Source organism: Felis catus, chromosome A2, assembly GCF_018350175.1.
Source record: "Felis catus isolate Fca126 chromosome A2, F.catus_Fca126_mat1.0, whole genome shotgun sequence".
NCBI classification, from domain to species: domain Eukaryota; kingdom Metazoa; phylum Chordata; class Mammalia; order Carnivora; family Felidae; genus Felis; species Felis catus.
The window spans coordinates 129,004,572-129,018,087 of NC_058369.1; the positions used below are offsets into that span (position 1 = coordinate 129,004,572).

The 13,516-nt window shown below is 33.0% G+C and overlaps 2 long non-coding RNA genes across 8 annotated transcripts in view; one reads left to right on the forward strand and one right to left on the reverse strand.

Moving 5' to 3' along the window:
- The window catches only part of LOC109497550, an 83,654-nt gene extending 71,001 nt beyond the window's left edge, over nt 1-12,653 (reverse strand). For 3 of the 4 annotated variants that reach the window (XR_002737256.2, XR_006594425.1, XR_006594426.1), the window contains exons 1-2: nt 12,601-12,653; nt 542-723 (exon numbers count right to left, since the gene is read on the reverse strand). This is a non-coding gene — a long non-coding RNA (uncharacterized LOC109497550). The remainder of the gene's footprint in view (nt 1-541; nt 724-12,600) is intronic. The other variant, XR_002737255.2, reaches the window with a different exon arrangement.
- The window catches only part of LOC123383964, a 454,947-nt gene that overhangs the window by 240,024 nt on the left and 201,407 nt on the right, over nt 1-13,516 (forward strand). The window lies entirely within an intron of this gene.

The following is a 13,516-nucleotide window of genomic DNA, read 5'->3' on the forward strand; positions in this document are numbered from 1 at the left end:
GTAAAGGAAGGGCAAATTCTCTCTCCCTTCGTGAGCTTGGAACTCCCCTTCTTCTGCCCTACGACATCAGTCCTAGTTCTTGAACCTTCAGACTCTGGGACTTACACCATTCGTTCCCCTGGTTTTTGGGCATTCAGACAGGTCTGAATGATACCACCAGCTTTCCTGATTCTCCAGTTTGTAGATAGCAGATTGTGGGAATTCTTTTTTTTTAATGTTTTAATGTTTTTATTTATTTTTGAGACAGAGACAGAGCATGAGCAGGGGAGGGTAGAGAGAGAGAGGTAGACACAGAATCCAAAGCAGGCTCCAGGCTCTGAGCTGTCAGCACAGAGCTGGACACAGGGCTCAAACTCACAGACTGTGAGATCGTGACCTGAGCCGAAGTCGGATGTTCAATCGACTGAGCCACCCAGGCACCCCAGATTGTGGGAATTCTTAACCTCCATTACTGTGTGAGCCAATTGTTATAATAAATCTTCTCTTATCTCTCTCTCTCTATACCTGTATCAATTTCCTATTGATAAACTAATACCACTACCTTTAACATCTTGAGTTCCATCGCATCCATGGCCTCCACCCTTTCTTTCATTATCAATCATGAGGCCCCTTTAAGAGTTCCTAAATTTCCTTTTTTGTCCATCATGTATTTAAATTTCAGCATTATAATTGCTCTCTGTAAATGCTCTTAGTGACCTTTTCTTTTCTTTTGCTGTCAATTATCTGAAAAAAAAAAATTGCACACCAGCTCATTTAGGGCACAGTTGAAATGTTATGTCAAGAGGTTTTACTTCATGACCCAGTCTGAAATAACCCTCCCAGCCATTCATGGCTGATTCCCTATATCTGCTTTTAATTTTTTCATAACACTTATCTCTACCATGCATTGTGTTATATATTTGTGTATTTGTTTCTGTTATGTCTTTTTCATTAGAACTGCAAGTGGGCAGAAATTTTATTCTGTTCACTGGTATTGCTCCACTGTGAAAAATTATCTAGCCTGGAATAATGTTTAATAAGTGTTTTTGAGTGAATGAGTTAATAACATTGGGTAGGAGGGGAAAAAGGTGATTTTATTCAGTCAATTTAATTGTATGTTGATATGTAATATATACATATATTTACATATATATGTGTGTATGTCAGTGTGTGTCCATTAATACCCACAAAGAAAAATAAGACTAAAAAGAACCTTGAAAATTGCCTTACCTAAACTATTAATGGTATGGTTAAAAAACAAAACAAACAAAAAGTTGGATGAGTTTCTCTATGATATCTTTAAATAATACTTAACTCTTAATGAAAGGCATACTCTTATTAGGCCCTATAATAACAGTGATAGAAATAATATAGATATTTTGTGATAGAAATAATAGAGAAATGAATATTCTCTTGACTGGAATTCTTAAACCAAATGACAGTTAATACTAACCAAAATAAGGAATAAAATTATTAAACATTCGGCTCAGTCGGTTAAGCATCTGACTGTTGATTTCAGTTCAGGTCATGATTTCATGGTTCATTAAATCCAGTCCTTCATGGGGCTTGGCGCTAACCGCGGGGATCCTGCTTGGGATTCTCTCTCTCCTCTCTCTGCCTCTTCCCTGCTAGTGCATTCTCTCGCTCTCTCTCTCTCTCTCTCTCTCTCTCAAAAATAAATAAATAAACTTAAGAAAAATTACTAAAACATAAATTATATGGTTACCATGAGATACAATATCAAAAGCAACTCTCAGGAGGTAGGAGTTAGAAAGCAATGACTGATCAACTATATGTGCCCCAGGGACTAGGGTAATTGTGCCACAATTACCACAGTTACCAACAACTGCCTGGTTCATTTATCTTAGGGGAGCAAAGATTCTGTGAATAAGAGTATACTGCTAAATGGGAGAAGGGGAGAACAAGCATTGGAGAACTGTGGCTTGTCTCCACCACAGACCTATTGCCTCTAATGCTTCACACTCAAATACCGTAAAAAAATCTTCAGTTCAATAGGAAAACCTCACTTAGTAATAAGTATTGACATTTTAAGGGGCCTTATACCATGATATATCTGTGTTCTCTTATCTAGAGCCAAAAAAGTGTACCTTTTAGCATAACTTCTCAATTTATAAGAAGTTAAACTCAAAATAGATTTCAACTTCCTTTCCCACCAATCCAGTTATTACATCTTTTGCTGTTCCTTATGGCATGGCCCATATTTTTGAGCCTCTATGTCTCTTCCTGGATTATTCCCTCTGCCTTGGCTTTCTTTTTTCACTCCACTTCATACTTACTGTTTCTCAAATGTCATCTTTTTACACAGACTCCCCAAGTAAAATGGTTTGCTTTGTTGTGCTCACTAACCATTTCTAAGTGGACATCCGTTTTGGTATTTTTCATACCATTTTGTAATTATTTGATTACCATGTATAATTTTTTACCTAGAGCATGAATTTCTTGAGGTAGAAATACTGTCTTACACATTTTTTTGTAGCAGAGCTCATTATCAAATTCCTTCAATGGGAGAGCTTTCTTTTCATTTTACAATGAGAAAATAAAGAATTAAAAGTGAAAGTCTATTGATTTAAGGCCTAATACCTGTTTGAAAGACAACCTTGGTTGGAACTAATTTATAGTGAAAAATTCTCACTCTGTTACCAGTATATCCAATTTATCCTCATTACAAGCTCAGGAGGTTTCTAGGAGCAGACAGTCATCAAAGACCAGACAGTAGGGAGAAGGCACAGGAGGGTGTACACAGCCTTGGGACTATTTTCAGAAATTTGGTTATTCCTGCCAAAAGGATTATTATTCCAGGAAAATTTTGTAATCAAGGAATTACCCTATAGCAGCCATCCCATTTTACATTTAAAATAAAATTTAATAAATTTATTAATTCATGTTTTAAAAGTTTGGAAAGCAAAGAAAAACAAAAAAGAAAAAAGAAAAGTCGTACAAGTCCTTGGTATTGGCATTCTGTTTTGTTTTTTAACTGTTAGTATTGCTGAGTTCATATTCAATGTATAAGAATTCCCACTGATTCAACATTGTGAATTAACTTTTTATTTAATTTTGTCAATTTGTTAAGCAGAATGGTATTGAATAACTTTTATATGATAGTTCTAGAATTTGAATTTCCAATACATTTTTATTTTTAATTAGATTATTCTGCATGCATCGTTCCAAATTATTCCAGTTTTTCAAAATTTTGGGTAAGTTGCTATGAAATGTTCTGGTAAAAAACTTTAATTATATATCATTTTAAATGAGAGTATACAAAACAAAAAGACAATTGCTAAGATTCTAGAAATTAATCGAAAGTTGAGCTGCACAGAGAATAAAGTGAATCCTAAGAAATACATGTTACAGACTGTTTGTAAAGCAAAATAAAAGAGAAACTTCACAAGGCAATTATGCATTTTAATAAAGAAAAAAAAACTTTAATAAATGCTTAGTGTATTTTATCTCCTTTCTCCACTATTCCAAAGGCTCATTCAGGACCTCCCGCACTGTGTGTTGATTATAGTGACTCCCAAATCCCAATGAGGGTCAGAGGACACTTTTATGATTTAAAGAAAAAAAATTAAATAATAAGATTCAAAATTTCTTATGGTGCCATAAAGGTGAGTGTAAAGGAAGAATATTCTATAACTTAAGCCATAGTTTGCTATAGAGTCCCCTATATTTCCACTACAAAACAGGGAATCTGAGATTTCTATAACTTGTTCAGAAAGGAAGCACTGTACCCTGATCCCTAGTATAATGAATTCTAATTCATTAGAGGGGATATTTGCGGATCCCCCAGAGAAATAAGAACAAATATCATGCCTTAAAATTGAACTGTGGATAGTTCCTAAGCAAGAAAGTAACTTTAAAGTCCCAGTTCAAAAACCAAGCTGGTATTGCTATGTTCCAGTAAAACAGCAAAGCTTTGCAAGCCATAAAATTTGAGTTTTTCCATGTGTTGATTTTAGGGCCAGTGCTGAAAGTGAGATAAATCTCAGTTTAATCTTATGATTTTCTAGTTAATGTGGGCTATGTGAATAGTAACATTTAATTTCTCACATAAAAATAAATACACAAATAATTGATTACATTGCTAGTGCAGTGATAATTCTTTGATACTCCTTGATGATAATAATTTTTATGTACCGTAAGTTTTCTTTCCCCAAGGGAAAAGAATCCATGACCAGAAATTATATGCCCATTGATTAAAAGGTCAAATGTGAAAGTATCTATTAAACGTTAAAAATAAAAATCAATCAACAGAACGACTAACTGGAATATATAGCTTATTTAACCTCTTCTTGAAAATCTGGCTCATCTGAATTCAGAGTATTGCTTTTGATGCTGATGTTATATGCAGTACTCAAATCATTTGATAATTTATCCATTTTCCTCGTGCTGATTATAGTCTGTGGAAATTATGTATGAAAGGACTAAAGATCTATTAGTCACTTGGGGAAAGAGGAGATCTGTATTTCTTTAATGGAGAGCGGTCTAGGGACTGAGACATATTTGAAGAAATTCCAGGGCAATATACTATAAAAAATGTGATCTTCCTAGCATAAAATAGTGTTGAAAGGGGGTTAGGCATGAGGCATGGCAGGTGAGGGAAAGAGAGAGAGAATATGAGTCTTTTCCATCTTGCTCTGCCTGTCACCCTGTGGCAAGTTAAGTATCAGGCCAAGCAAAGGGATGTAATTGAAAAGCACCGGGCCAGCAAATGTGAATGTTCTGCACATTAAATGTTGAGAGACCATGCAAAATGGATTGAGGAGAACGTCAACAGGCAGTGTCATGGAAAGACTTGGCACTTTCACACTCTCCTTACAGCACTTCCTTGTTGTGTTCATTTTTCATGGCCAGATTTATTATTTCCTTGATAATGCTGTCTATAGTTTTGCCAACTTTGTGTAATTTTATTATGCAGAAACCATAAAGCTTAATTTATGTTCTTTATTCATCAGTTGCAAATTTTCTCTTTAGATTAAGATGGTGGTATTTTCACCCTGAACAACCTGAATCTTTACAAGTACTTTTTTTTCTAATACGATCCCTGTGACACACAATATATGTATGCGATATTTTCTTCAAAATCCTTTCTATTGAAACAGTATATTTTTGTTTACTTTTCTTTTAAAAATTTTTTTTTAAATGTTTATTTATTTCTGAGACAGAGACAGACAGAGCATGAGTGGGGGAGGGGCAGAGAGCGAGGGAGACACAGAATCAGAAGCAGGCTCCAGGCTCTGAGCTGTCAGCACAGAGCCCGACGTGGGGCTCAAACTCACAAACCCTGAGATCATGACCTGAACTGAAGTCGGACGTTTAAGCGACTGCGCCACCCAGGTGCCCCTTGTTTACTTTTCAAAGGCAGGATAATACCAGAATTTATGACTTTCCCACCAGGAAGCGATGAATCTTAGGGATCAAAGCAGACATTAAAATAAAATTACATAAAATTAAATATAGGGAAATAAACTGTGCATAACTGTAACATTCAGGTTTCCTCAAAATTGCTGTGCATGTAAGAGATCTATCCATCTGCTAAAGATGCCTTATTTTGCCTATGTTTGGCAAGAAGGCTTTTGCAAATCATAGTTACAAAATTAAAAAATATATATATTTATAGTATGGTGAAAACCTCCCAGAGTTGCTTCATTTGAAATGTTTTGCGATTCTTATATTGCTGATCAGCAGGAGAATCTACTTTTTATCAGTTTTCCTCCTTTTCTCTCCAGTAAAATCTCCTTTATAAATAATTACCTCTTTTGCCTTGCTATGTATTTTTCTGTGTTTCAATGTGTCACAGACTTCTAATTTTTTATCTCATAGGCAATGATTATAAAACAGTAAAAACCTAATTCTTGAAAATATGTGAATATAATCAAGTCAATTTAATATTCATGAATGTTATATATATGTATGAATGCATATGTGTGTTTATATATGTACATAAGTGTGCATTAGGTATTATATATAATTATATACATGCATTATATATTTTAATTTCTATATACATTCATATTTATTTGATTTATATATTTTTATTTTGCATGTTATATTTTACTTTATATAATATATGTTCTCCTTCTGTTGATCCAAACACTTTGGAATTGCTCTAAAAATGCAATAATGAGAAAGAAATTATTTTCATTAGTTTTTAGTTAGAGCAAACTTTTTAAAATCAATCTTATTTCCCAAGATGAGCTTCAAGTGGCTTTTTGTTGTTAAAAGAAATAAAAATTACTCTTTAAAAAAATCTTTAGTTATTTTGAGAGAGAGAAAGCACATGCAGGGGAGGGTCAGAGAGGGAGGGAGAGAAAGAGAGGGAGAGGGCGAGGGCGAGGGCGAGGGAGAGGGAGAGGGAGAGGGAGAGGGAGAGGGAGAGGGAGAGGGTGAGAGCGAGAGCGAGAGAGAGAGAGAGAGAGAGAGAGAGAGAGAGAGAGAGAGAGAGAATATCCCAAGTAAGGGATTCAAATTCATGAACCGTGAAATCCTGACCTGAGCTGAAGTTAAGAGTCAGACCAACTGAGCTGCCCAGGCACCCCAGAAATAAAAATTACTTTTAAGTTATGAAACAGTGTCTTTAATAATAGTCTAAGAACTGTGCTGTAGGTGGGGCAAATAGTCGGAAAGAATTTAGGATGCCAGGGTTTGGTCTTGTTTCTGCAATATCTTACTTTGTGACTTTAAGTGACACCTTTTACCCTTCTGCCCTCAGTTTTCTCATCTGTAGAAACAAAGGAAGGTTTAATTAAATTGATGCGCCCACTGACTTTCTACAATGCTATGTGTTCCCTAAAAAAATTAATAAGCCACATATCATAATCACATCTTGTTTTTTTCCTGAAATCATCGTGTCTTTGATTTTCATACTTCTCCTAGAGGTTTAAAATTAACTCTCACATTGGTGTCCAAGCCATTTGACTTGTGGATGCCTAAAAACACCCAGGGTCATAACTGAAATTTAGTTAATACAGTGATACATTATCATAAATTATAGTATGTTCCCTCCATTTTCTGATTAGCTTGGCATTGTAGGTGTCAAAATGCAATCTAAGTTAGTATTTCTCTTTTGCTAAAGTACTTAACTTTGCCTACTTAAACTATATATTTTAATAATCATGCATGCCATGTAATAGTCTATCAAATACTCAACAGATAGATCTTGGCCTCTCTGAGAAGATACAGACCTATAGAAAATCAGTGATCTACCTTATCATGAAAAAGCAGCACTATTAACACAAAACCCTGACACAGGACTCTGGGTTTAAAATGCAGGAATATTTAGAATACCACCTACTTTCATCATTCTACTTGTTAGGCATGCAGAGTTGCAGGAGATTTAGTACAAATGCAGCTATCCCCTAAAACCCCCTTATTTTAATAATTTAAATAACTTAGATTTTTAAAACATTTCTAAGCAGCTCTACTTCTATAATAATTCAACTCTATCGCATTATTTTTTTGTTCTTACTGCTAAATGGAAATATGTACAGCCGACCACTGTTGCCTGTATATTTTTGCATGTTGGAACAAATTGTGATCACTGAAACCAACAGTAAAACCATATTAATGGCACAACTTAGATACATATGTCTCACACATGAATGTTAAATATGCCAGAACCCAAGAGTTCAGCTTGATAATATATCCCAAGCTTATTTTTAGAATGCATAAATCAATCATTTTATTTTAAAAATAAGTGGTACAATAAAAAATAAGTTAATGTGTAGAATGTCTTGGAATTATGATAGACCTAAGATTAATCTTTTCACTCTGGAATACCAGCTATTTGCTTTTATGTCTGGGAAATAAAAGTTGTATCGTGTAGAAATGATATTAAAGATTCACAATGTTCATTAAACATGAATAGTACTTAATGAAAACCTTCTGATTCTATGGGAAACTATCAGAAGAACAATTATTAGAGTTTCCTATATTCTTTAGATATCTATTTTATTTAGTTATATGCTGTGTCTCACAGGACACACAGGTTTTCTAGAATGGAGGTCTCCAAAATGATGCATGTGTACCTCAGGGAGTGAGCAGAATGACCCATAAAGTACAGGAGGAAAATATTACAACTTCTCTTTTGCTAAAGTTTATTTAAAATTTCTACTTTTGGAAAATTTTGTATATTTTATACTCTACGTGAGAGCAATGCGTTTTATTATTTATAAATAATAAAGCAAGAGTAGCCAAAACAAAAACTTTTTACTAATGAGGTGCACAATCAACCAATTTGGAGACTGCTGTTGTAGTGAATGGGAGATTAATGACATCCCATTTATAAAGGCTAGCAAGTGAGAAAGAGGCTGTCAATGAGAAGTTCATTGATCTGTTTTCCCATGTCTGCAATAAAGCACATTTACCTGAAATGTCATACTCTGGAAAGAGTGCCAAGGCTAAACATACATAAATGCCTACCTTGTACTAAGTAGCTGTATTGATTTGAGAGGCTACATCAAAGCAATTGCCTATGTGTAATTATTGTCTTTCTTCCAAAATGTCTAACCTAGCACAATACAAAGTCTAAATACTTGGTGTGTGTGCTTTTTATTAAATATGTTCAATATTGTTGAGCTTTTCTTTCTGTGTTTGATCTATAAACAAATGAATAGAAAATGAGCTTAATAAATCATTGGTGGCAGGTTCAAGAGAGTCCCGCTGTTTCTTTGGCTGAATGCTAAATGAATATGGTTGAAAATATAAAAGAAGTAGAAGAAGAAGGTGAAGAAAGCAATGAAGGAACATTAAAACCATGAACTGTTTGTAACCTTTGTAGTTCTTTTATAAATGTTAATGAAAAGCCATTGTTGTTTGTCACAGTGTGATCGGTGTAATCAATTAAATTGCACCCTTCCTTCAGGTGTTTACTTGTGTAGTGAATGATTCATTTTCCAAATACACAACTGAGAGAGGGCTCTGTTTTGTATCCCTTCGAAGGGTGATTTATTGGTTTTTTTACTTCTCTCTGTTAACATCTTTACTGTAATTCTGTTAGGTCCGTTAATTCATATGTTTTTCTAATCCATTACTAAAATGCAACTATTCCACTTTCAAAGTAATGTACATCTCAAAGCCATAGTTGAAAAAAATCACTTCCAAGTCTCATTTCTTTGTTATTTCAAAATTATATTACGTTAAAAAAAAAAAAAAACAGCTCCCCAAGTGGGTTCTCCAAGATGTTTAGTTACATAGCTATTACTTCAAATCACTAGTCATCAATTTCCTTTATGTGCCATTAGTCATTTTTCATTGTTTTCAAATAAAGATTCTGTTTATATATAGTATTTTGAGTACTGAATTCTGCCATTTGAAGAAACAGGTTAGTCTATGTTGCTTTAACCATATAACAAGAAAGGTCAAGTTTTTTCTAACCAGATCTTTAATTATAGATTTGACACACAGGATGAATGAGTTTTATTAATGTTCAAAATACATGGAAAAAATAAATAATCCATGACAGTGTGGTATCGTTGTGGGAGCAGACAGTAAGTGAGTGCTTACTCAACTCCTGTTTCACTTGGGCTTTGAGGTAGTAAATTTTCAGCAAATGTGACAGGGTGGAGGATGGGGTAAGATGGTAATTCAGACTGAGGGAAGAGGATAGAGTGAAAGGTGAGTATAAGGCTGACATTTAGGAAACATCACTTAATCTTGTAATCTAGAATATATGTAAAGAGAAATGTTTAGAGTCATTTCTGAGTTTAATATTTCACCCATTAACATTCGTACTGACCATTAATAAGAAAAGCAAATACAAAATTAAGTAGAAACAAATAAAGTCAAACAGTCATTTTAAGATAAATGAATATTGTTGAAAAATTTGAACTTTATTTATAGGTAACAATGTGGCTGAATAAACTGTGTATACAAATATAGATATTCATTCAATTTATCTGTGGTTGGATCACTATAAACTTTTACTAACAAGCGAGAGGAAGCTGTGCCTATGCACCTTTAAACATGAAGAACGTACCTTGCAGATGTATCCAGTGGAATGTCTGCCTCATTTGGTATTGAGTCTAGTTGAAGGCAGCAAAAAGAAAAGTTTCTCTTGAAAATTCCTAAAAACTAGCCCATAGTTATGCTCCTTTGGGGAAAGAATCCCGTGAGCTATGTTGTCTGAAAACGTTAAGCAAAAATTGTAAACAGGTCCAACATCAATATTTTTCCTAGGCAGCAGGTAGAGGCAAATTAACACTTTAAAGCCAGTGCTAAAGAAAATAGAAATGTGCCACATATAAAATTCAAGAAGCATGAAATCATAAAACCATTAAATATGTGAAAGAACCAGCCGTGACTAAGAGTAACAATACCAAAATCTTCCATAATCAATCGTACCAAAACTGTGGGTATAGGACAAATCAGATGCAGAATATAAAGTAAGCAAATTTAACATGATTAAAATAATAAAATATAATTTAAAAACCAGAGAATACCAATATGTTCAATTAGATTTGAACAGGAACTAAATAGTACTTCTAAAAGTTTAAAGTACATATTTCACATTTAATATGTAAATTTAATATTTCAAATTTAATATGTAAACAATGGTTGAACATAGGCAAAAAGAAAGGTATTGAATTTTAATGTATTTTTATGAAAAATTATCCAAAATAGACTAAGAAATAAAAAGTAGGAAAGATGAAAAGGCATGGAAATAGTATAATGACATTCTATATAGATTTATTTAGAATTCTGTGACATGAGGGGCCCTGGGTGGCTCAGTCAGTTAAGCACCCAACTTTGGCTCAAGTCATGATCCATGGGTTCAAGCTCTGCATTGGACTCCGTGCTGACAGCTCGGAGCCTGGAGCCTGCTTCGGATTCTGAGTCTCCTCTCGGCCCCTCCCCTGCCCACACTCTGTCTCTCACTCTCTCTAAAATAAATAAATAAGTATTTTTAAAAGTTAAAACTTTATAGATTTCTATGACTTTGAAGAAGGTATGTAATATAGAGAATTATATATTTATAATATAAATGAGGTTAGCAGACTATCTAGATAAAAGATCCATACACAAATCAAATGCTTTTCAATAAGGCATGTATAGTTAGAAAATGCAATTAAAAATGCTACTTACTATAAATATAATTTTAAAAATCTAGGAAAATATCCATTATAAGATATAAATAATATAAAATTATATTGGCATACAATAAAGAAGACCTACATAAATAAAGAAACATATTCAGGGGCATAATGTCAAAAGAGGAAATGCATAAGATCATGATATGCAATTCTCATGGATTTCAAAATTCCGTTTAGCTTAATTAAAAATATATTTGTCCAACTGGGAAAAAAGTGTAAGTAACATTTTTTCCATATATTTCTGGGTTGCTTTATAGGTTTTTAAATCTGTTCCATTAATTTTTTTGTGTTTATCTGTATTTGTGACTATCAGTGTGTCTAAATTACTACAGCTTTATAAGTCTTAATATTTGATGGGCCTTGTATGCTTGCTTGGTTCTTCTTTAGTGATGCTTCAAGAATTCTTATCCCTTTATATGTCTATATATACATTTTTAAATCTACTCATCATCTTCTTTTGAAAAACTTTCTTGAGTTTTCATTTTATTTTAATTAAGTTAGATTTTGAAATTCATGACAATTGTATATCATGATCTTATGCATCTCATCTTTTGGCATTGTGTCCATGAGATTCATAACATAATACCTCAAATATACACATTTAAATAAAAAATGTCTTGCCATAATAAGAACCAGGATCATCTCACACTAAATGAAAAAACAAAACCAGAAAATGCCAACACTGAGATAACAGAAATGTTGCATTTACCTCATTAAGGTTTTGGAACTGCCATGATAAAGGAAAAATGCTGCAAAAAGCAATTATAAATGAAAAAAAAAATGAAGGGGAAAAAAGTCTCAGCAAAGAAATAGAAAATGTAAAGAAGAACCAAATGAGAATTTCAGAACTGAAAATATAATAACTGAAATTTAAAAAAAATCGTTGGATGAGTTGAACAGCAGACTGGAGGAGACAGAGGAAGGTAATTAGTGAATTATAAGACATAACAATAGAAAACACTCAATCTAAATAACTAAGAAAATAGACTGAAAAGATAAATGAGCCAAAGCACAGAGAGCCATGCACTATGACAAAAGATCTAATGTTTGTGTCATTGGAGTCCTTCAAGAAAGGGGAAAAAGGGCAGAATTGAAGAAGTACTCAAATAATAGTTGGAAACTCCCTGTATTTGGCAAAAGATATAAATACAAAGATTCAATAAGTTTAGAAAATAGAATTAAATAGTACAAGTTTATTCTATTTAACATTAGATTAATATGCAGTTCTAACAAATAGCACAAAGGGATTCCTTGTATTCTTCTTCACCCAGTTTTCCCCAACGGGAAACATTTTGAAAACTGGTAGTTCAGTACCAAAACCAGGATAATCACATTGTTATAGTCAAAATATAAAACATTTCCAACAACTCAAGGATCCCTCATGTCTCCTTTTATAGAAGCATCTAACTCCTTCTCACCCACCCTTAATCCCTGGCAATTAATGCTCTCAAACTCTATGTTTATTTTTTCCATTTCAAAAATGTTATATAAATAAAATCAAATAATGTATAACCTTTCAGGATTGCTTTTTATCACTCAGCTCAGTTCTCTGGAGATTCATCTAGGTAGTATGTGAAAAACAATACAGCATTCCTTTTTATTATGTTGTATCATTCCATTATATGAACAAGCCAAAGTTTAACTCTTCACACACTGAAGCATATCTGTGTTGTTTCCAATTTTATTCTATTATAAGTGATATTACAATAAATATTTCTGTACAGCTTTTATATGTGCATATGGTTTTATTTTTCTGATATAAATGAAATACCTTGGTTGTATAGTTGTTGAATGTTTAATTTTTAAAGGAATATGACAAAATATTTTCCAAAGTAGCTATATTTTATGTTCTCACCAGCAAGGGAAGTGATCTAGTTTCTCCACATCCTCACCAGCATTTGATATTATCGCTATTTTTTTTATGTTATCCATTTTATTAAGTAAGTAGTGATATCTCATTGTAGTTTTAATATACATATTCCTAGTGGCTAATGACATTTAGCATCATTTCATTTTCTTATTTGCCATGTGTATTATTTCTTCAGTGAAGTTTTTTTTCCATATTTTTTGTGTCCTTTATCTAATTGTGTGGCATTTTTTTACTGTTAAATTTTGATAGGTCTTTATATATTCTAGATACTAGTCTTTTGTTGGATATGTGATCTTCAGATATTTCTCCATCTTTGTAACTTGTCTTTTCATGCTCTTAATAGGGCCTTTCACATAGTAAATTTTAAAAAATGTTCTTGATGAAATCCAGTTGATTAATTTTTCCTTTTGTAGATCAAACTTTTGGAATAAAGTCTGAGAACTCTTTGCCTAGCCTTAGATCCCAATAATTTTCTCATGTTTTTAGATAAAGTTTTGCATTTTTTACATTAGAATTTCTACATTTACATTTAAGTCTGTGATTCAATTCCATTTTGAGT